The sequence below is a fragment of the Bombina bombina genome, chromosome 7 (assembly GCF_027579735.1).
Source record: "Bombina bombina isolate aBomBom1 chromosome 7, aBomBom1.pri, whole genome shotgun sequence".
NCBI lineage: Eukaryota > Metazoa > Chordata > Amphibia > Anura > Bombinatoridae > Bombina > Bombina bombina.
Window position 1 is genome coordinate 476,718,874 of NC_069505.1, and position 15,933 is coordinate 476,734,806.

General features: G+C 38.3%; 1 protein-coding gene and 45 non-coding genes across 48 annotated transcripts in view; all 46 read left to right on the forward strand.

Annotated features, from left to right (window-relative positions):
* Positions 1 to 15,933, forward strand: part of LOC128666782 (gastrula zinc finger protein XlCGF7.1-like) — a 272,466-nt gene that overhangs the window by 83,732 nt on the left and 172,801 nt on the right. The window lies entirely within an intron of this gene.
* On the forward strand, positions 283 to 423 carry LOC128636944 (U4 spliceosomal RNA). Its single transcript, XR_008398841.1, has one exon. It is a non-coding gene; the product is annotated as a U4 spliceosomal RNA (small nuclear RNA).
* Positions 626 to 766, forward strand: LOC128636852 (U4 spliceosomal RNA). The gene has a single exon (XR_008398763.1). It is a non-coding gene; the product is annotated as a U4 spliceosomal RNA (small nuclear RNA).
* On the forward strand, positions 969 to 1,109 carry LOC128636933 (U4 spliceosomal RNA). The gene has a single exon (XR_008398831.1). It is a non-coding gene; the product is annotated as a U4 spliceosomal RNA (small nuclear RNA).
* On the forward strand, positions 1,308 to 1,448 carry LOC128636853 (U4 spliceosomal RNA). Its single transcript, XR_008398764.1, has one exon. It is a non-coding gene; the product is annotated as a U4 spliceosomal RNA (small nuclear RNA).
* On the forward strand, positions 1,651 to 1,791 carry LOC128636845 (U4 spliceosomal RNA). Its single transcript, XR_008398756.1, has one exon. It is a non-coding gene; the product is annotated as a U4 spliceosomal RNA (small nuclear RNA).
* LOC128636943 (U4 spliceosomal RNA) lies at positions 1,990 to 2,130 on the forward strand. The gene has a single exon (XR_008398840.1). It is a non-coding gene; the product is annotated as a U4 spliceosomal RNA (small nuclear RNA).
* On the forward strand, positions 2,329 to 2,469 carry LOC128636854 (U4 spliceosomal RNA). The gene has a single exon (XR_008398765.1). It is a non-coding gene; the product is annotated as a U4 spliceosomal RNA (small nuclear RNA).
* On the forward strand, positions 2,672 to 2,812 carry LOC128636934 (U4 spliceosomal RNA). Its single transcript, XR_008398832.1, has one exon. It is a non-coding gene; the product is annotated as a U4 spliceosomal RNA (small nuclear RNA).
* LOC128636950 (U4 spliceosomal RNA) lies at positions 3,011 to 3,151 on the forward strand. Its single transcript, XR_008398846.1, has one exon. It is a non-coding gene; the product is annotated as a U4 spliceosomal RNA (small nuclear RNA).
* On the forward strand, positions 3,350 to 3,490 carry LOC128636856 (U4 spliceosomal RNA). The gene has a single exon (XR_008398766.1). It is a non-coding gene; the product is annotated as a U4 spliceosomal RNA (small nuclear RNA).
* On the forward strand, positions 3,693 to 3,833 carry LOC128636857 (U4 spliceosomal RNA). The gene has a single exon (XR_008398767.1). It is a non-coding gene; the product is annotated as a U4 spliceosomal RNA (small nuclear RNA).
* On the forward strand, positions 4,036 to 4,176 carry LOC128636935 (U4 spliceosomal RNA). Its single transcript, XR_008398833.1, has one exon. It is a non-coding gene; the product is annotated as a U4 spliceosomal RNA (small nuclear RNA).
* On the forward strand, positions 4,375 to 4,515 carry LOC128636859 (U4 spliceosomal RNA). The gene has a single exon (XR_008398768.1). It is a non-coding gene; the product is annotated as a U4 spliceosomal RNA (small nuclear RNA).
* Positions 4,718 to 4,858, forward strand: LOC128636860 (U4 spliceosomal RNA). The gene has a single exon (XR_008398769.1). It is a non-coding gene; the product is annotated as a U4 spliceosomal RNA (small nuclear RNA).
* LOC128636936 (U4 spliceosomal RNA) lies at positions 5,061 to 5,201 on the forward strand. The gene has a single exon (XR_008398834.1). It is a non-coding gene; the product is annotated as a U4 spliceosomal RNA (small nuclear RNA).
* On the forward strand, positions 5,400 to 5,540 carry LOC128636937 (U4 spliceosomal RNA). The gene has a single exon (XR_008398835.1). It is a non-coding gene; the product is annotated as a U4 spliceosomal RNA (small nuclear RNA).
* On the forward strand, positions 5,739 to 5,879 carry LOC128636839 (U4 spliceosomal RNA). The gene has a single exon (XR_008398751.1). It is a non-coding gene; the product is annotated as a U4 spliceosomal RNA (small nuclear RNA).
* LOC128636861 (U4 spliceosomal RNA) lies at positions 6,078 to 6,218 on the forward strand. The gene has a single exon (XR_008398770.1). It is a non-coding gene; the product is annotated as a U4 spliceosomal RNA (small nuclear RNA).
* LOC128636938 (U4 spliceosomal RNA) lies at positions 6,421 to 6,561 on the forward strand. The gene has a single exon (XR_008398836.1). It is a non-coding gene; the product is annotated as a U4 spliceosomal RNA (small nuclear RNA).
* LOC128636939 (U4 spliceosomal RNA) lies at positions 6,760 to 6,900 on the forward strand. Its single transcript, XR_008398837.1, has one exon. It is a non-coding gene; the product is annotated as a U4 spliceosomal RNA (small nuclear RNA).
* LOC128636862 (U4 spliceosomal RNA) lies at positions 7,099 to 7,239 on the forward strand. The gene has a single exon (XR_008398771.1). It is a non-coding gene; the product is annotated as a U4 spliceosomal RNA (small nuclear RNA).
* On the forward strand, positions 7,442 to 7,582 carry LOC128636863 (U4 spliceosomal RNA). The gene has a single exon (XR_008398772.1). It is a non-coding gene; the product is annotated as a U4 spliceosomal RNA (small nuclear RNA).
* LOC128636940 (U4 spliceosomal RNA) lies at positions 7,781 to 7,921 on the forward strand. Its single transcript, XR_008398838.1, has one exon. It is a non-coding gene; the product is annotated as a U4 spliceosomal RNA (small nuclear RNA).
* On the forward strand, positions 8,120 to 8,260 carry LOC128636864 (U4 spliceosomal RNA). Its single transcript, XR_008398773.1, has one exon. It is a non-coding gene; the product is annotated as a U4 spliceosomal RNA (small nuclear RNA).
* Positions 8,463 to 8,603, forward strand: LOC128636986 (U4 spliceosomal RNA). Its single transcript, XR_008398877.1, has one exon. It is a non-coding gene; the product is annotated as a U4 spliceosomal RNA (small nuclear RNA).
* On the forward strand, positions 8,806 to 8,946 carry LOC128636996 (U4 spliceosomal RNA). Its single transcript, XR_008398886.1, has one exon. It is a non-coding gene; the product is annotated as a U4 spliceosomal RNA (small nuclear RNA).
* On the forward strand, positions 9,149 to 9,289 carry LOC128637023 (U4 spliceosomal RNA). The gene has a single exon (XR_008398912.1). It is a non-coding gene; the product is annotated as a U4 spliceosomal RNA (small nuclear RNA).
* On the forward strand, positions 9,492 to 9,632 carry LOC128637013 (U4 spliceosomal RNA). Its single transcript, XR_008398902.1, has one exon. It is a non-coding gene; the product is annotated as a U4 spliceosomal RNA (small nuclear RNA).
* LOC128636865 (U4 spliceosomal RNA) lies at positions 9,835 to 9,975 on the forward strand. The gene has a single exon (XR_008398774.1). It is a non-coding gene; the product is annotated as a U4 spliceosomal RNA (small nuclear RNA).
* LOC128637067 (U4 spliceosomal RNA) lies at positions 10,174 to 10,314 on the forward strand. Its single transcript, XR_008398955.1, has one exon. It is a non-coding gene; the product is annotated as a U4 spliceosomal RNA (small nuclear RNA).
* On the forward strand, positions 10,513 to 10,653 carry LOC128636960 (U4 spliceosomal RNA). The gene has a single exon (XR_008398854.1). It is a non-coding gene; the product is annotated as a U4 spliceosomal RNA (small nuclear RNA).
* On the forward strand, positions 10,959 to 11,099 carry LOC128636878 (U4 spliceosomal RNA). Its single transcript, XR_008398785.1, has one exon. It is a non-coding gene; the product is annotated as a U4 spliceosomal RNA (small nuclear RNA).
* Positions 11,302 to 11,442, forward strand: LOC128636914 (U4 spliceosomal RNA). Its single transcript, XR_008398816.1, has one exon. It is a non-coding gene; the product is annotated as a U4 spliceosomal RNA (small nuclear RNA).
* LOC128636879 (U4 spliceosomal RNA) lies at positions 11,748 to 11,888 on the forward strand. Its single transcript, XR_008398786.1, has one exon. It is a non-coding gene; the product is annotated as a U4 spliceosomal RNA (small nuclear RNA).
* LOC128637079 (U4 spliceosomal RNA) lies at positions 12,057 to 12,196 on the forward strand. Its single transcript, XR_008398962.1, has one exon. It is a non-coding gene; the product is annotated as a U4 spliceosomal RNA (small nuclear RNA).
* On the forward strand, positions 12,391 to 12,531 carry LOC128636848 (U4 spliceosomal RNA). Its single transcript, XR_008398758.1, has one exon. It is a non-coding gene; the product is annotated as a U4 spliceosomal RNA (small nuclear RNA).
* On the forward strand, positions 12,726 to 12,866 carry LOC128636880 (U4 spliceosomal RNA). Its single transcript, XR_008398787.1, has one exon. It is a non-coding gene; the product is annotated as a U4 spliceosomal RNA (small nuclear RNA).
* LOC128636866 (U4 spliceosomal RNA) lies at positions 13,069 to 13,209 on the forward strand. Its single transcript, XR_008398775.1, has one exon. It is a non-coding gene; the product is annotated as a U4 spliceosomal RNA (small nuclear RNA).
* LOC128636945 (U4 spliceosomal RNA) lies at positions 13,517 to 13,657 on the forward strand. The gene has a single exon (XR_008398842.1). It is a non-coding gene; the product is annotated as a U4 spliceosomal RNA (small nuclear RNA).
* LOC128636867 (U4 spliceosomal RNA) lies at positions 13,860 to 14,000 on the forward strand. The gene has a single exon (XR_008398776.1). It is a non-coding gene; the product is annotated as a U4 spliceosomal RNA (small nuclear RNA).
* Positions 14,203 to 14,343, forward strand: LOC128636941 (U4 spliceosomal RNA). The gene has a single exon (XR_008398839.1). It is a non-coding gene; the product is annotated as a U4 spliceosomal RNA (small nuclear RNA).
* LOC128636868 (U4 spliceosomal RNA) lies at positions 14,542 to 14,682 on the forward strand. The gene has a single exon (XR_008398777.1). It is a non-coding gene; the product is annotated as a U4 spliceosomal RNA (small nuclear RNA).
* Positions 14,885 to 15,025, forward strand: LOC128636964 (U4 spliceosomal RNA). The gene has a single exon (XR_008398858.1). It is a non-coding gene; the product is annotated as a U4 spliceosomal RNA (small nuclear RNA).
* On the forward strand, positions 15,224 to 15,364 carry LOC128636873 (U4 spliceosomal RNA). The gene has a single exon (XR_008398780.1). It is a non-coding gene; the product is annotated as a U4 spliceosomal RNA (small nuclear RNA).
* LOC128636840 (U4 spliceosomal RNA) lies at positions 15,563 to 15,703 on the forward strand. The gene has a single exon (XR_008398752.1). It is a non-coding gene; the product is annotated as a U4 spliceosomal RNA (small nuclear RNA).

The window sequence follows — 15,933 nt, forward strand, 5'->3', positions numbered from 1 at the left end:
TTATTTTTCATCAGCGCTCTCTTTAATTTAGAAACTATTACGCTTTTCTGACAATTGTTTAGCATATTTTTTCTCCCACAAACCATTGCGGCAGATCTCCCCATGCTTTTTAGTCGTTTATGGCGCTCTTATCTCACGTGGAAGAGTGCTAGCTTTGCGCAGTGGTAGTATCGTAGCCTATGAGGTTCAAACCATTGTGGCAGATCTCCCCATGCTTTTTAGTCACCACAATCAAAATAAGATAGTCGTTTATGACGCCCTTATCTCACGTGGAAGAGTGTTAGCTTTGCGCAGTGGCAGTATCGTAGCCTATGAGGTTCAACCGAGGCGTGATTATTGCTAATTGAAAACTTTAACCAATACCCCGTCATGATGACTTGAAATATAGTTAGCATTGACAATTTTTGACAGCCTCTCAGGAGGCTGATTTTGTTTGTCTAAAATCAGATTATTTTTTATCAGCACTCTCTTTAATTTAGAAACTATTACGCTTTTCTGACAATTGTTTAATTAGCATATTTTTTCTCCCACAAACCATTGCGGTAGATCTCCCCATGCTTTTTAGTCACCACACTCAAAATAAGATAGTCGTTTATGGCGCTCTTATCTCATGTGGAAGAGTGTTAGCTTTGCGCAGTGGCAGTATCGTAGCCTATGAGGTTCAACCGAGGCGTGATTATTGCTAATTGAAAACTTTTACCAATACCCCGTCATGATGACTTGAAATATAGTCAGCATTGACAATTTTTGACAGCCTCTCAGGAGGCTGATTTTGTTTGTCTAAAATCAGATTATTTTTCATCAGCGCTCTCTTTAATTTAGAAACTATTACGCTTTTCTGACAATTGTTTAATTAGCATATTTTTTCTCCCACAAACCATTGCGGCAGATCTCCCCATGCTTTTTAGTCACCACAATCAAAATAAGATAGTCGTTTATGGCGCTCTTATCTCACGTGGAAGAGTGTTAGCTTTGCGCAGTGGCAGTATCGTAGCCTATGAGGTTCAACCGAGGCGTGATTATTGCTAATTGAAAACTTTTACCAATACCCCGTCATGATGACTTGAAATATAGTCAGCATTGACAATTTTTGACAGTCTCTCAGGAGGCTGATTTTGTTTGTCTAAAATCAGATTATTTTTCATCAGCACTCTCTTTAATTTAGAAACTATTACGCTTTTGTGACAATTGTTTACCATATTTTTTCTCCCACAAACCATTGCGGCAGATCTCCCCATGCTTTTTAATCACCACAATTAAAATAAAATAGTCGTTTATGGCGCTCTTATCTCACGTGGAAGAGTGTTAGCTTTGCGCAGTGGCAGTATCGTAGCCTATGAGGTTCAACCGAGGCGTGATTATTGCTAATTGAAAACTTTTACCAATACCCCGTCATGATGACTTGAAATATAGTCAGCATTGACAATTTTTGACAGCCTCTCAGGAGGCTGATTTTGTTTGTCTAAAATCAGATTATTTTTCATCAGCGCTCTCTTTAATTTAGAAACTATTACGCTTTTCTGACAATTGTTTAATTAGCATATTTTTTCTCCCACAAACCATTGCGGCAGATCTCCCCATGCTTTTTAGTCACCACAATCAAAATAAGATAGTCGTTTATGGCGCTCTTATCTCACGTGGAAGAGTGTTAGCTTTGCGCAGTGGCAGTATCGTAGCCTATGAGGTTCAACCGAGGCGCGATTATTGCTAATTGAAAACTTTTACCAATACCCCGTCATGATGACTTGAAATATAGTCAGCATTGACAATTTTTGACAGTCTCTCAGGAGGCTGATTTTGTTTGTCTAAAATCAGATTATTTTTCATCAGCACTCTCTTTAATTTAGAAACTATTACGCTTTTGTGACAATTGTTTACCATATTTTTTCTCCCACAAACCATTGCGGCAGATCTCCCCATGCTTTTTAGTCACCACAATCAAAATAAGATAGTCGTTTATGGCGCTCTTATCTCACGTGGAAGAGTGTTAGCTTTGCGCAGTGGCAGTATCGTAGCCTATGAGGTTCAACCGAGGCGCGATTATTGCTAATTGAAAACTTTTACCAATACCCCTTCATGATGACTTGAAATATAGTCAGCATTGACAATTTTTGACAGCCTCTCAGGAGGCTGATTTTGTTTGTTTAAAATCAGATTATTTTTCATCAGCGCTCTCTTTAATTTAGAAACTATTACGCTTTTCTGACAATTGTTTACCATATTTTTTCTCCCACAAACCATTGCGGCAGATCTCCCCATGCTTTTTAATCACCACAATTAAAATAAAATAGTCGTTTATGGCGCTCTTATCTCACGTGGAAGAGTGTTAGCTTTGCGCAGTGGCAGTATCGTAGCCTATGAGGTTCAACCGAGGCGTGATTATTGCTAATTGAAAACTTTTACCAATACCCCGTCATGATGACTTGAAATATAGTCAGCATTGACAATTTTTGACAGCCTCTCAGGAGGCTGATTTTGTTTGTCTAAAATCAGATTATTTTTCATCAGCGCTCTCTTTAATTTAGAAACTATTACGCTTTTCTGACAATTGTTTAATTAGCATATTTTTTCTCCCACAAACCATTGCGGCAGATCTCCCCATGCTTTTTAATCACCACAATTAAAATAAGATAGTGGTTTATGGCGTTCTTATCTCACGTGGAAGAGTGTTAGCTTTGCGCAGTGGCAGTATCGTAGCCTATGAGGTTCAACCGAGGCGTGATTATTGCTAATTGAAAACTTTTACCAATACCCCGTCATGATGACTTGAAATATAGTCAGCATTGACAATTTTTGACAGTCTCTCAGGAGGCTGATTTTGTTTGTCTAAAATCAGTTTATTTTTCATAAGCACTCTCTTTAATTTAGAAACTATTACGCTTTTGTGACATTTGTTTACCATATTTTTTCTCCCACAAACCATTGCGGCAGATCTCCCCATGCTTTTTAGTCACCACAATCAAAATAAGATAGTCGTTTATGGCGCTCTTATCTCACGTGGAAGAGTGTTAGCTTTGCGCAGTGGCAGTATCGTAGCCTATGAGGTTCAACCGAGGCGTGATTATTGCTGATTGAAAACTTTTACCAATACCCCGTCATGATGACTTGAAATATAGTCAGCATTGACAATTTTTGACAGTCTCTCAGGAGGCTGATTTTGTTTGTCTAAAATCAGTTTATTTTTCATAAGCACTCTCTTTAATTTAGAAACTATTACGCTTTTGTGACAATTGTTTACCATATTTTTTCTCCCACAAACCATTGCGGCAGATCTCCCCATGCTTTTTAATCACCACAATTAAAATAAGATAGTCGTTTATGGCGCTCTTATCTCACGTGGAAGAGTGTTAGCTTTGCGCAGTGGCAGTATCGTAGCCTATGAGGTTCAACCGAGGCGTGATTATTGCTAATTGAAAACTTTTACCAATACCCCGTCATGATGACTTGAAATATAGTCAGCATTGACAATTTTTGACAGCCTCTCAGGAGGCTGATTTTGTTTGTCTAAAATCAGATTATTTTTCATCAGTGCTCTCTTTAATTTATAAACTATTACGCTTTTCTGACAATTGTTTAATTAGCATATTTTTTCTCCCACAAACCATTGCGGCAGATCTCCCCATGCTTTTTAGTCACCACAATCAAAATAAGATAGTCGTTTATGGCGCTCTTATCTCACGTGGAAGAGTGTTAGCTTTGCGCAGTGGCAGTATCGTAGCCTATGAGGTTCAACCGAGGCGTGATTATTGCTAATTGAAAACTTTTACCAATACCCCGTCATGATGACTTGAAATATAGTCAGCATTGACAATTTTTGACAGCCTCTCAGGAGGCTGATTTTGTTTGTCTAAAATCAGATTATTTTTCATCAGCGCTCTCTTTAATTTAGAAACTATTACGCTTTTCTGACAATTGTTTAATTAGCATATTTTTTCTCCCACAAACCATTGCGGCAGATCTCCCCATGCTTTTTAGTCACCACAATCAAAATAAGATAGTCGTTTATGGCGCTCTTATCTCACGTGGAAGAGTGTTAGCTTTGCGCAGTGGCAGTATCGTAGCCTATGAGGTTCAACCGAGGCGTGATTATTGCTAATTGAAAACTTTTACCAATACCCCGTCATGATGACTTGAAATATAGTCAGCATTGACAATTTTTGACAGTCTCTCAGGAGGCTGATTTTGTTTGTCTAAAATCAGTTTATTTTTCATAAGCACTCTCTTTAATTTAGAAACTATTACGCTTTTGTGACAATTGTTTACCATATTTTTTCTCCCACAAACCATTGCGGCAGATCTCCCCATGCTTTTTAATCACCACAATTAAAATAAGATAGTCGTTTATGGCGCTCTTATCTCACGTGGAAGAGTGTTAGCTTTGCGCAGTGGCAGTATCGTAGCCTATGAGGTTCAACCGAGGCGTGATTATTGCTAATTGAAAACTTTTACCAATACCCCGTCATGATGACTTGAAATATAGTCAGCATTGACAATTTTTGACAGCCTCTCAGGAGGCTGATTTTGTTTGTCTAAAATCAGATTATTTTTCATCAGCGCTCTCTTTAATTTAGAAACTATTACGCTTTTCTGACAATTGTTTAATTAGCTTTTTTTTTCTCCCACAAACCATTGCGGCAGATCTCCCCATGCTTTTTAGTCACCACAATCAAAATAAGATAGTCGTTTATGGCGCTCTTATCTCACGTGGAAGAGTGTTAGCTTTGCGCAGTGGCAGTATCGTAGCCTATGAGGTTCAACCGAGGCGTGATTATTGCTAATTGAAAACTTTTACCAATACCCCGTCATGATGACTTGAAATATAGTCAGCATTGACAATTTTTGACAGCCTCTCAGGAGGCTGATTTTGTTTGTCTAAAATCAGATTATTTTTCATCAGCGCTCTCTTTAATTTAGAAACTATTACGCTTTTCTGACAATTGTTTAATTAGCATATTTTTTCTCCCACAAACCATTGCGGCAGATCTCCCCATGCTTTTTAATCACCACAATTAAAATAAGATAGTGGTTTATGGCGTTCTTATCTCACGTGGAAGAGTGTTAGCTTTGCGCAGTGGCAGTATCGTAGCCTATGAGGTTCAACCGAGGCGTGATTATTGCTAATTGAAAACTTTTACCAATACCCCGTCATGATGACTTGAAATATAGTCAGCATTGACAATTTTTGACAGTCTCTCAGGAGGCTGATTTTGTTTGTCTAAAAGCAGTTTATTTTTCATAAGCACTCTCTTTAATTTAGAAACTATTACGCTTTTGTGACATTTGTTTACCATATTTTTTCTCCCAAAAACCATTGCGGCAGATCTCCCCATGCTTTTTAGTCACCACAATCAAAATAAGATAGTCGTTTATGGCGCTCTTATCTCACGTGGAAGAGTGTTAGCTTTGCGCAGTGGCAGTATCGTAGCCTATGAGGTTCAACCGAGGCGTGATTATTGCTAATTGAAAACTTTTACCAATACCCCGTCATGATGACTTGAAATATAGTCAGCATTGACAATTTTTGACAGTCTCTCAGGAGGCTGATTTTGTTTGTCTAAAATCAGTTTATTTTTCATAAGCACTCTCTTTAATTTAGAAACTATTACGCTTTTGTGACAATTGTTTACCATATTTTTTCTCCCACAAACCATTGCGGCAGATCTCCCCATGCTTTTTAATCACCACAATTAAAATAAGATAGTCGTTTATGGCGCTCTTATCTCACGTGGAAGAGTGTTAGCTTTGCGCAGTGGCAGTATCGTAGCCTATGAGGTTCAACCGAGGCGCGATTATTGCTAATTGAAAACTTTTACCAATACCCCGTCATGATGACTTGAAATATAGTCAGCATTGACAATTTTTGACAGCCTCTCAGGAGGCTGATTTTGTTTGTTTAAAATCAGATTATTTTTCATCAGCGCTCTCTTTAATTTAGAAACTATTACGCTTTTCTGACAATTGTTTACCATATTTTTTCTCCCACAAACCATTGCGGCAGATCTCCCCATGCTTTTTAATCACCACAATTAAAATAAAATAGTCGTTTATGGCGCTCTTATCTCACGTGGAAGAGTGTTAGCTTTGCGCAGTGGCAGTATCGTAGCCTATGAGGTTCAACCGAGGCGTGATTATTGCTAATTGAAAACTTTTACCAATACCCCGTCATGATGACTTGAAATATAGTCAGCATTGACAATTTTTGACAGCCTCTCAGGAGGCTGATTTTGTTTGTCTAAAATCAGATTATTTTTCATCAGCGCTCTCTTTAATTTAGAAACTATTACGCTTTTCTGACAATTGTTTAATTAGCATATTTTTTCTCCCACAAACCATTGCGGCAGATCTCCCCATGCTTTTTAATCACCACAATTAAAATAAGATAGTGGTTTATGGCGTTCTTATCTCACGTGGAAGAGTGTTAGCTTTGCGCAGTGGCAGTATCGTAGCCTATGAGGTTCAACCGAGGCGTGATTATTGCTAATTGAAAACTTTTACCAATACCCCGTCATGATGACTTGAAATATAGTCAGCATTGACAATTTTTGACAGTCTCTCAGGAGGCTGATTTTGTTTGTCTAAAATCAGTTTATTTTTCATAAGCACTCTCTTTAATTTAGAAACTATTACGCTTTTGTGACATTTGTTTACCATATTTTTTCTCCCACAAACCATTGCGGCAGATCTCCCCATGCTTTTTAGTCACCACAATCAAAATAAGATAGTCGTTTATGGCGCTCTTATCTCACGTGGAAGAGTGTTAGCTTTGCGCAGTGGCAGTATCGTAGCCTATGAGGTTCAACCGAGGCGTGATTATTGCTAATTGAAAACTTTTACCAATACCCCGTCATGATGACTTGAAATATAGTCAGCATTGACAATTTTTGACAGTCTCTCAGGAGGCTGATTTTGTTTGTCTAAAATCAGTTTATTTTTCATAAGCACTCTCTTTAATTTAGAAACTATTACGCTTTTGTGACAATTGTTTACCATATTTTTTCTCCCACAAACCATTGCGGCAGATCTCCCCATGCTTTTTAATCACCACAATTAAAATAAGATAGTCGTTTATGGCGCTCTTATCTCACGTGGAAGAGTGTTAGCTTTGCGCAGTGGCAGTATCGTAGCCTATGAGGTTCAACCGAGGCGTGATTATTGCTAATTGAAAACTTTTACCAATACCCCGTCATGATGACTTGAAATATAGTCAGCATTGACAATTTTTGACAGCCTCTCAGGAGGCTGATTTTGTTTGTCTAAAATCAGATTATTTTTCATCAGCGCTCTCTTTAATTTAGAAACTATTACGCTTTTCTGACAATTGTTTAATTAGCATATTTTTTCTCCCACAAACCATTGCGGCAGATCTCCCCATGCTTTTTAGTCACCACAATTAAAATAAGATAGTCGTTTATGGCGCTCTTATCTCACGTGGAAGAGTGTTAGCTTTGCGCAGTGGCAGTATCGTAGCCTATGAGGTTCAACCGAGGCGTGATTATTGCTAATTGAAAACTTTTACCAATACCCCGTCATGATGACTTGAAATATAGTCAGCATTGACAATTTTTGACAGCCTCTCAGGAGGCTGATTTTGTTTGTCTAAAATCAGATTATTTTTCATCAGCACTCTCTTTAATTTAGAAACTATTACGCTTTTGTGACAATTGTTTAGCATATTTTTTCTCCCACAAACCATTGCGGCAGATCTCCCCATGCTTTTTAGTCACCACAATTAAAATAAGATAGTGGTTTATGGCGCTCTTATCTCACGTGGAAGAGTGTTAGCTTTGCGCAGTGGCAGTATCGTAGCCTATGAGGTTCAACCGAGGCGTGATTATTGCTAATTGAAAACTTTTACCAATACCCCGTCATGATGACTTGAAATATAGTCAGCATTGACAATTTTTGACAGTCTCTCAGGAGGCTGATTTTGTTTGTCTAAAATCAGATTATTTTTCATCAGCACTCTCTTTAATTTAGAAACTATTACGCTTTTGTGACAATTGTTTACCATATTTTTTCTCCCACAAACCATTGCGGCAGATCTCCCCATGCTTTTTAGTCACCACAATTAAAATAAGATAGTCGTTTATGGCGCTCTTATCTCACGTGGAAGAGTGTTAGCTTTGCGCAGTGGCAGTATCGTAGCCTATGAGGTTCAACCGAGGCGTGATTATTGCTAATTGAAAACTTTTACCAATACCCCGTCATGATGACTTGAAATATAGTCAGCATTGACAATTTTTGACAGCCTCTCAGGAGGCTGATTTTGTTTGTCTAAAATCAGATTATTTTTCATCAGCGCTCTCTTTAATTTAGAAACTATTACGCTTTTCTGACAATTGTTTAATTAGCATATTTTTTCTCCCACAAACCATTGCGGCAGATCTCCCCATGCTTTTTAGTCACCACAATTAAAATAAGATAGTCGTTTATGGCGCTCTTATCTCACGTGGAAGAGTGTTAGCTTTGCGCAGTGGCAGTATCATAGCCTATGAGGTTCAACCGAGGCGTGATTATTGCTAATTGAAAACTTTTACCAATACCCCGTCATGATGACTTGAAATATAGTCAGCATTGACAAGTTTTGACAGCCTCTCAGGAGGCTGATTTTGTTTGTCTAAAATCAGATTATTTTTCATCAGCGCTCTCTTTAATTTAGAAACTATTACGCTTTTCTGGCAATTGTTTAATTAGCATATTTTGTCTCCCACAAACCATTGCGGCAGATCTCCCCATGCTTTTTAGTCACCACAATTAAAATAAGATAGTCGTTTATGGCGCTCTTATCTCACGTGGAAGAGTGTTAGCTTTGCGCAGTGGCAGTATCGTAGCCTATGAGGTTCAACCGAGGCGTGATTATTGCTAATTGAAAACTTTTACCAATACCCCGTCATGATGACTTGAAATATAGTCAGCATTGACAATATTTGACAGCCTTTCAGGAGGCTCATTTTGTTTGTCTAAAATCAGATTATTTTTCATCAGCGCTCTCTTTAATTTAGAAACTATTACGCTTTTCTGACAATTGTTTAATTAGCATATTTTTTCTCCCACAAACCATTGCGGCAGATCTCCCCATGCTTTTTAGTCACCACAATTAAAATAAGATAGTCGTTTATGGCGCTCTTATCTCACGTGGAAGAGTGTTAGCTTTGCGCAGTGGCAGTATCATAGCCTATGAGGTTCAACCGAGGCGTGATTATTGCTAATTGAAAACTTTTACCAATACCCCGGCATGATGACTTGAAATATAGTCAGCATTGACAAGTTTTGACAGCCTCTCAGGAGGCTGATTTTGTTTGTCTAAAATCAGATTATTTTTCATCAGCGCTCTCTTTAATTTAGAAACTATTACGCTTTTCTGGCAATTGTTTAATTAGCATATTTTGTCTCCCACAAACCATTGCGGCAGATCTCCCCATGCTTTTTAGTCACCACAATTAAAATAAGATAGTCGTTTATGGCGCTCTTATCTCACGTGGAAGAGTGTTAGCTTTGCGCTGTGGCAGTATCGTAGCCTATGAGGTTCAACCGAGGCGTGATTATTGCTAATTGAAAACTTTTACCAATACCCCGTCATGATGACTTGAAATATAGTCAGCATTGACAATATTTGACAGCCTTTCAGGAGGCTGATTTTGTTTGTCTAAAATCAGATTATTTTTCATCAGCGCTCTCTTTAATTTAGAAACTATTACGCTTTTCTGACAATTGTTTAATTAGCATATTTTTTCTCCCACAAACCATTGCGGCAGATCTCCCCATGCTTTTTAGTCACCACAATCAAAATAAGATAGTCGTTTATGGCGCTCTTATCTCACGTGGAAGAGTGTTAGCTTTGCGCAGTGGCAGTATCGTAGCCTATGAGGTTCAACCGAGGCGTGATTATTGCTAATTGAAAACTTTTACCAATACCCCGTCATGATGACTTGAAATATAGTCAGCATTGACAATTTTTGACAGCCTCTCAGGAGGCTGATTTTGTTTGTCTAAAATCAGATTATTTTTCATCAGCGCTCTCTTTAATTTAGAAACTATTACGCTTTTGTGACACTTGTTTAGCATATTTTTTCTCCCACAAACCATTGCGGCAGATCTCCCCATGCTTTTTAGTCACCACAATTAAAATAAGATAGTCGTTTATGGCGCTCTTATCTCACGTGGAAGAGTGTTAGCTTTGCTCAGTTGCAGTATCGTAGCCTATGAGGTTCAACCGAGGCGTGATTATTGCTAATTGAAAACTTTTACCAATACCCCGGCATGATGACTTGAAATATAGTCAGCATTGACAAGTTTTGACAGCCTCTCAGGAGGCTGATTTTGTTTGTCTAAAATCAGATTATTTTTCATCAGCGCTCTCTTTAATTTAGAAACTATTACGCTTTTGTGACAATTGTTTAGCATATTTTTTCTCCCACAAACCATTGCGGCAGATCTCCCCATGCTTTTTAGTCACCACAATTAAAATAAGATAGTCGTTTATGGCGCTCTTATCTCACGTGGAAGAGTGTTAGCTTTGCGCAGTGGCAGTATCGTAGCCTATGAGGTTCAACCGAGGCGTGATTATTGCTAATTGAAAACTTTTACCAATACTCCGTCATGATGACTTGAAATATAGTCAGCATTGACAATTTTTGACAGTCTCTCAGGAGGCTGATTTTGTTTGTCTAAAATCAGATTATTTTTCATCAGCACTCTTTAATTTAGAAACTATTACGCTTTTCTGACAATTGTTTAGCATATTTTTTCTCCCACAAACCATTGCGGCAGATCTCCCCATGCTTTTTAGTCGTTTATGGCACTCTTATCTCACGTGGAAGAGTGCTAGCTTTGCGCAGTGGTAGTATCGTAGCCTATGAGTTTCAAACCATTGTGGCAGATCTCCCCATGCTTTTTAGTCACCACAATCAAAATAAGATAGTCGTTTATGACGCCCTTATCTCACGTGGAAGAGTGTTAGCTTTGCGCAGTGGCAGTATCGTAGCCTATGAGGTTCAACCGAGGCGTGATTATTGCTAATTGAAAACTTTAACCAATACCCCGTCATGATGACTTGAAATATAGTCAGCATTGACAATTTTTGACAGCCTCTCAGGAGGCTGATTTTGTTTGTCTAAAATCAGATTATTTTTTATCAGCACTCTCTTTAATTTAGAAACTATTACGCTTTTCTGACAATTGTTTAATTAGCATATTTTTTCTCCCACAAACCATTGCGGCAGATCTTCCCATGCTTTTTAGTCACCACAATCAAAATAAGATAGTCGTTTATGGCGCTCTTATCTCACGTGGAAGAGTGTTAGCTTTGCGCAGTGGCAGTATCGTAGCCTATGAGGTTCAACCGAGGCGTGATTATTGCTAATTGAAAACTTTTACCAATACCCCGTCATGATGACTTGAAATATAGTCAGCATTGACAATTTTTGACAGCCTCTCTGGAGGCTGATTTTGTTTGTCTAAAATCAGATTATTTTTCATCAGCACTCTTTAATTTAGAAACTATTACGCTTTTCTGACAATTGTTTAGCATATTTTTTCTCCCACAAACCATTGCGGCAGATCTCCCCATGCTTTTTAGTCGTTTATGGCGCTCTTATCTCACGTGGAAGAGTGCTAGCTTTGCGCAGTGGTAGTATCGTAGCCTATGAGGTTCAAACCATTGTGGCAGATCTCCCCATGCTTTTTAGTCACCACAATCAAAATAAGATAGTCGTTTATGACGCCCTTATCTCACGTGGAAGAGTGTTAGCTTTGCGCAGTGGCAGTATCGTAGCCTATGAGGTTCAACCGAGGCGTGATTATTGCTAATTGAAAACTTTAACCAATACCCCGTCATGATGACTTGAAATATAGTCAGCATTGACAATTTTTGACAGCCTCTCAGGAGGCTGATTTTGTTTGTCTAAAATCAGATTATTTTTTATCAGCACTCTCTTTAATTTAGAAACTATTACGCTTTTCTGACAATTGTTTAATTGGCATATTTTTTCTCCCACAAACCATTGCGGCAGATCTTCCCATGCTTTTTAGTCACCACAATCAAAATAAGATAGTCGTTTATGGCGCTCTTATCTCACGTAGCCTATAAAGTTCAACCGAGGCGTGATTATTGCTAATTGAAAACTTTTACCAATACCCCGTCATGATGACTTGAAATATAGTCAGCATTGACATTTTTTGACAGCCTCTCAGAAGGCTGATTTTGTTTGTCTAAAATCAGATTATTTTTCATCAGCACTCTCATTTAGAAACTATTACGCTTTTGTGACAATTGTTTAGCATATTTTTTCTCCCACAAACCATTGCGGTAGATCTCCCCATGCTTTGTAGTCACCACAATTAAAATAAGATAGTGGTTTATGGCACTCTTATCTCACGTGGAAGTGTGTTAGCTTTGCGCAGTGGCAGTATCGTAGCCTATGAGGTTCAACCGAGGCATGATTATTGCTAATTGAAAACTTTTACCAATACCCCGTCATGATGACTTGAAATATAGTCAGCATTGACAATTTTTGACAGCCTCTCAGGAGGCTGATTTTGTTTGTCTAAAATCAGATTATTTTTCATCAGCGCTCCCTTTAATTTAGAAACTATTCTGACAATTGTTTAATTAGCATATTTTTTCTCCCACAAACCATTGTGGCAGATCTCCCCATGCTTTTTAGTCACCACAATCAAAATAAGATAGTCGTTTATGACGCCCTTATCTCACGTGGAAGAGTGTTAGCTTTGCGCAGTGGCAGTATCGTAGCCTATGAGGTTCAACCGAGGCGTGATTATTGCTAATTGAAAACTTTAACCAATACCCCGTCATGATGACTTGAAATATAGTCAGCATTGACAATTTTTGACAGCCTCTCAGGAGGCTGATTTTGTTTGTCTAAAATCAGATTATTTTTTATCAGCGCTCTCTTTAATTTAGAAACTATTACGGTTTTCTGACAATTGTTTAATTAGCATATTTTTTCTCCCACAAACCATTGCGGCAGATCTTCCCATGCTTTTTAGTCACCACAATCAAAATAAGATAGTCGTTTATGGCGCTCTTATCTCACGTGGAAGAGTGTTAGCTTTGCGCAGTGGCAGTATCGTAGCCTATGAGGTTCAACCGAGGCGTGATTATTGCTAATTGAAAACTTTTACCAATACCCCGTCATGATGACTTGAAATATAGTCAGCATTGACAATTTTTGACAGCCTCTCAGGAGGCTGATTTTGTTTGTCTAAAATCAGATTATTTTTCATCAGCGCTCTCTTTAATTTAGAAACTATTACGCTTTTCTGACAATTGTTTAGCATATTTTTTCTCCCACAAACCATTGCGGCAGATCTCCCCATGCTTTTTAGTCGTTTATGGCGCTCTTATCTCACGTGGAAGAGTGCTAGCTTTGCGCAGTGGTAGTATCGTAGCCTATGAGGTTCAAACCATTGTGGCAGATCTCCCCATGCTTTTTAGTCACCACAATCAAAATAAGATAGTCGTTTATGACGCCCTTATCTCACGTGGAAGACTGTTAGCTTTGCGCAGTGGCAGTATCGTAGCCTATGAGGTTCAACCGAGGCGTGATTATTGCTAATTGAAAACTTTAACCAATACCCCGTCATGATGACTTGAAATATAGTTAGCATTGACAATTTTTGACAGCCTCTCAGGAGGCTGATTTTGTTTGTCTAAAATCAGATTATTTTTTATCAGCACTCTCTTTAATTTAGAAACTATTACGCTTTTCTGACAATTGTTTAATTAGCATATTTTTTCTCCCACAAACCATTGCGGTAGATCTCCCCATGCTTTTTAGTCACCACACTCAAAATAAGATAGTCGTTTATGGCGCTCTTATCTCATGTGGAAGAGTGTTAGCTTTGCGCAGTGGCAGTATCGTAGCCTATGAGGTTCAACCGAGGCGTGATTATTGCTAATTGAAAACTTTTACCAATACCCCGTCATGATGACTTGAAATATAGTCAGCATTGACAATTTTTGACAGCCTCTCAGGAGGCTGATTTTGTTTGTCTAAAATCAGATTATTTTTCATCAGCGCTCTCTTTAATTTAGAAACTATTACGCTTTTCTGACAATTGTTTAATTAGCATATTTTTTCTCCCACAAACCATTGCGGCAGATCTCCCCATGCTTTTTAGTCACCACAATCAAAATAAGATAGTCGTTTATGGCGCTCTTATCTCACGTGGAAGAGTGTTAGCTTTGCGCAGTGGCAGTATCGTAGCCTATGAGGTTCAACCGAGGCGTGATTATTGCTAATTGAAAACTTTTACCAATACCCCGTCATGATGACTTGAAATATAGTCAGCATTGACAATTTTTGACAGTCTCTCAGGAGGCTGATTTTGTTTGTCTAAAATCAGATTATTTTTCATCAGCACTCTCTTTAATTTAGAAACTATTACGCTTTTGTGACAATTGTTTACCATATTTTTTCTCCCACAAACCATTGCGGCAGATCTCCCCATGCTTTTTAATCACCACAATTAAAATAAGATAGTCGTTTATGGCGCTCTTATCTCACGTGGAAGAGTGTTAGCTTTGCGCAGTGGCAGTATCGTAGCCTATGAGGTTCAACCGAGGCGTGATTATTGCTAATTGAAAACTTTTACCAATACCCCGTCATGATGACTTGAAATATAGTCAGCATTGACAATTTTTGACAGCCTCTCAGGAGGCTGATTTTGTTTGTCTAAAATCAGATTATTTTTCATCAGCGCTCTCTTTAATTTAGAAACTATTACGCTTTTCTGACAATTGTTTAATTAGCATATTTTTTCTCCCACAAACCATTGCGGCAGATCTCCCCATGCTTTTTAGTCACCACAATCAAAATAAGATAGTCGTTTATGGCGCTCTTATCTCACGTGGAAGAGTGTTAGCTTTGCGCAGTGGCAGTATCGTAGCCTATGAGGTTCAACCGAGGCGCGATTATTGCTAATTGAAAACTTTTACCAATACCCCGTCATGATGACTTGAAATATAGTCAGCATTGACAATTTTTAACAGTCTCTCAGGAGGCTGATTTTGTTTGTCTAAAATCAGTTTATTTTTCATAAGCACTCTCTTTAATTTAGAAACTATTACGCTTTTGTGACAATTGTTTACCATATTTTTTCTCCCACAAACCATTGCGGCAGATCTCCCCATGCTTTTTAGTCACCACAATCAAAATAAGATAGTCGTTTATGGCGCTCTTATCTCACGTGGAAGAGTGTTAGCTTTGCGCAGTGGCAGTATCGTAGCCTATGAGGTTCAACCGAGGCGCGATTATTGCTAATTGAAAACTTTTACCAATACCCTGTCATGATGACTTGAAATATAGTCAGCATTGACAATTTTTGACAGCCTCTCAGGAGGCTGATTTTGTTTGTTTAAAATCAGATTATTTTTCATCAGCGCTCTCTTTAATTTAGAAACTATTACGCTTTTCTGACAATTGTTTACCATATTTTTTCTCCCACAAACCATTGCGGCAGATCTCCCCATGCTTTTTAATCACCACAATTAAAATAAAATAGTCGTTTATGGCGCTCTTATCTCACGTGGAAGAGTGTTAGCTTTGCGCAGTGGCAGTATCGTAGCCTATGAGGTTCAACCGAGGCGTGATTATTGCTAATTGAAAACTTTTACCAATACCCCGTCATGATGACTTGAAATATAGTCATCATTGACAATTTTTGACAGCCTCTCAGGAGGCTGATTTTGTTTGTCTAAAATCAGATTATTTTTCATCAGCGCTCTCTTTAATTTAGAAACTATTACGCTTTTCTGACAATTGTTTAATTAGCATATTTTTTCTCCCACAAACCATTGCGGCAGATCTCCCCATGCTTTTTAATCACCACAATTAAAATAAAATAGTGGTTTATGGCGTTCTTATCTCACGTGGAAGAGTGTTAGCTTTGCGCAGTGGCAGTATCGTAGCC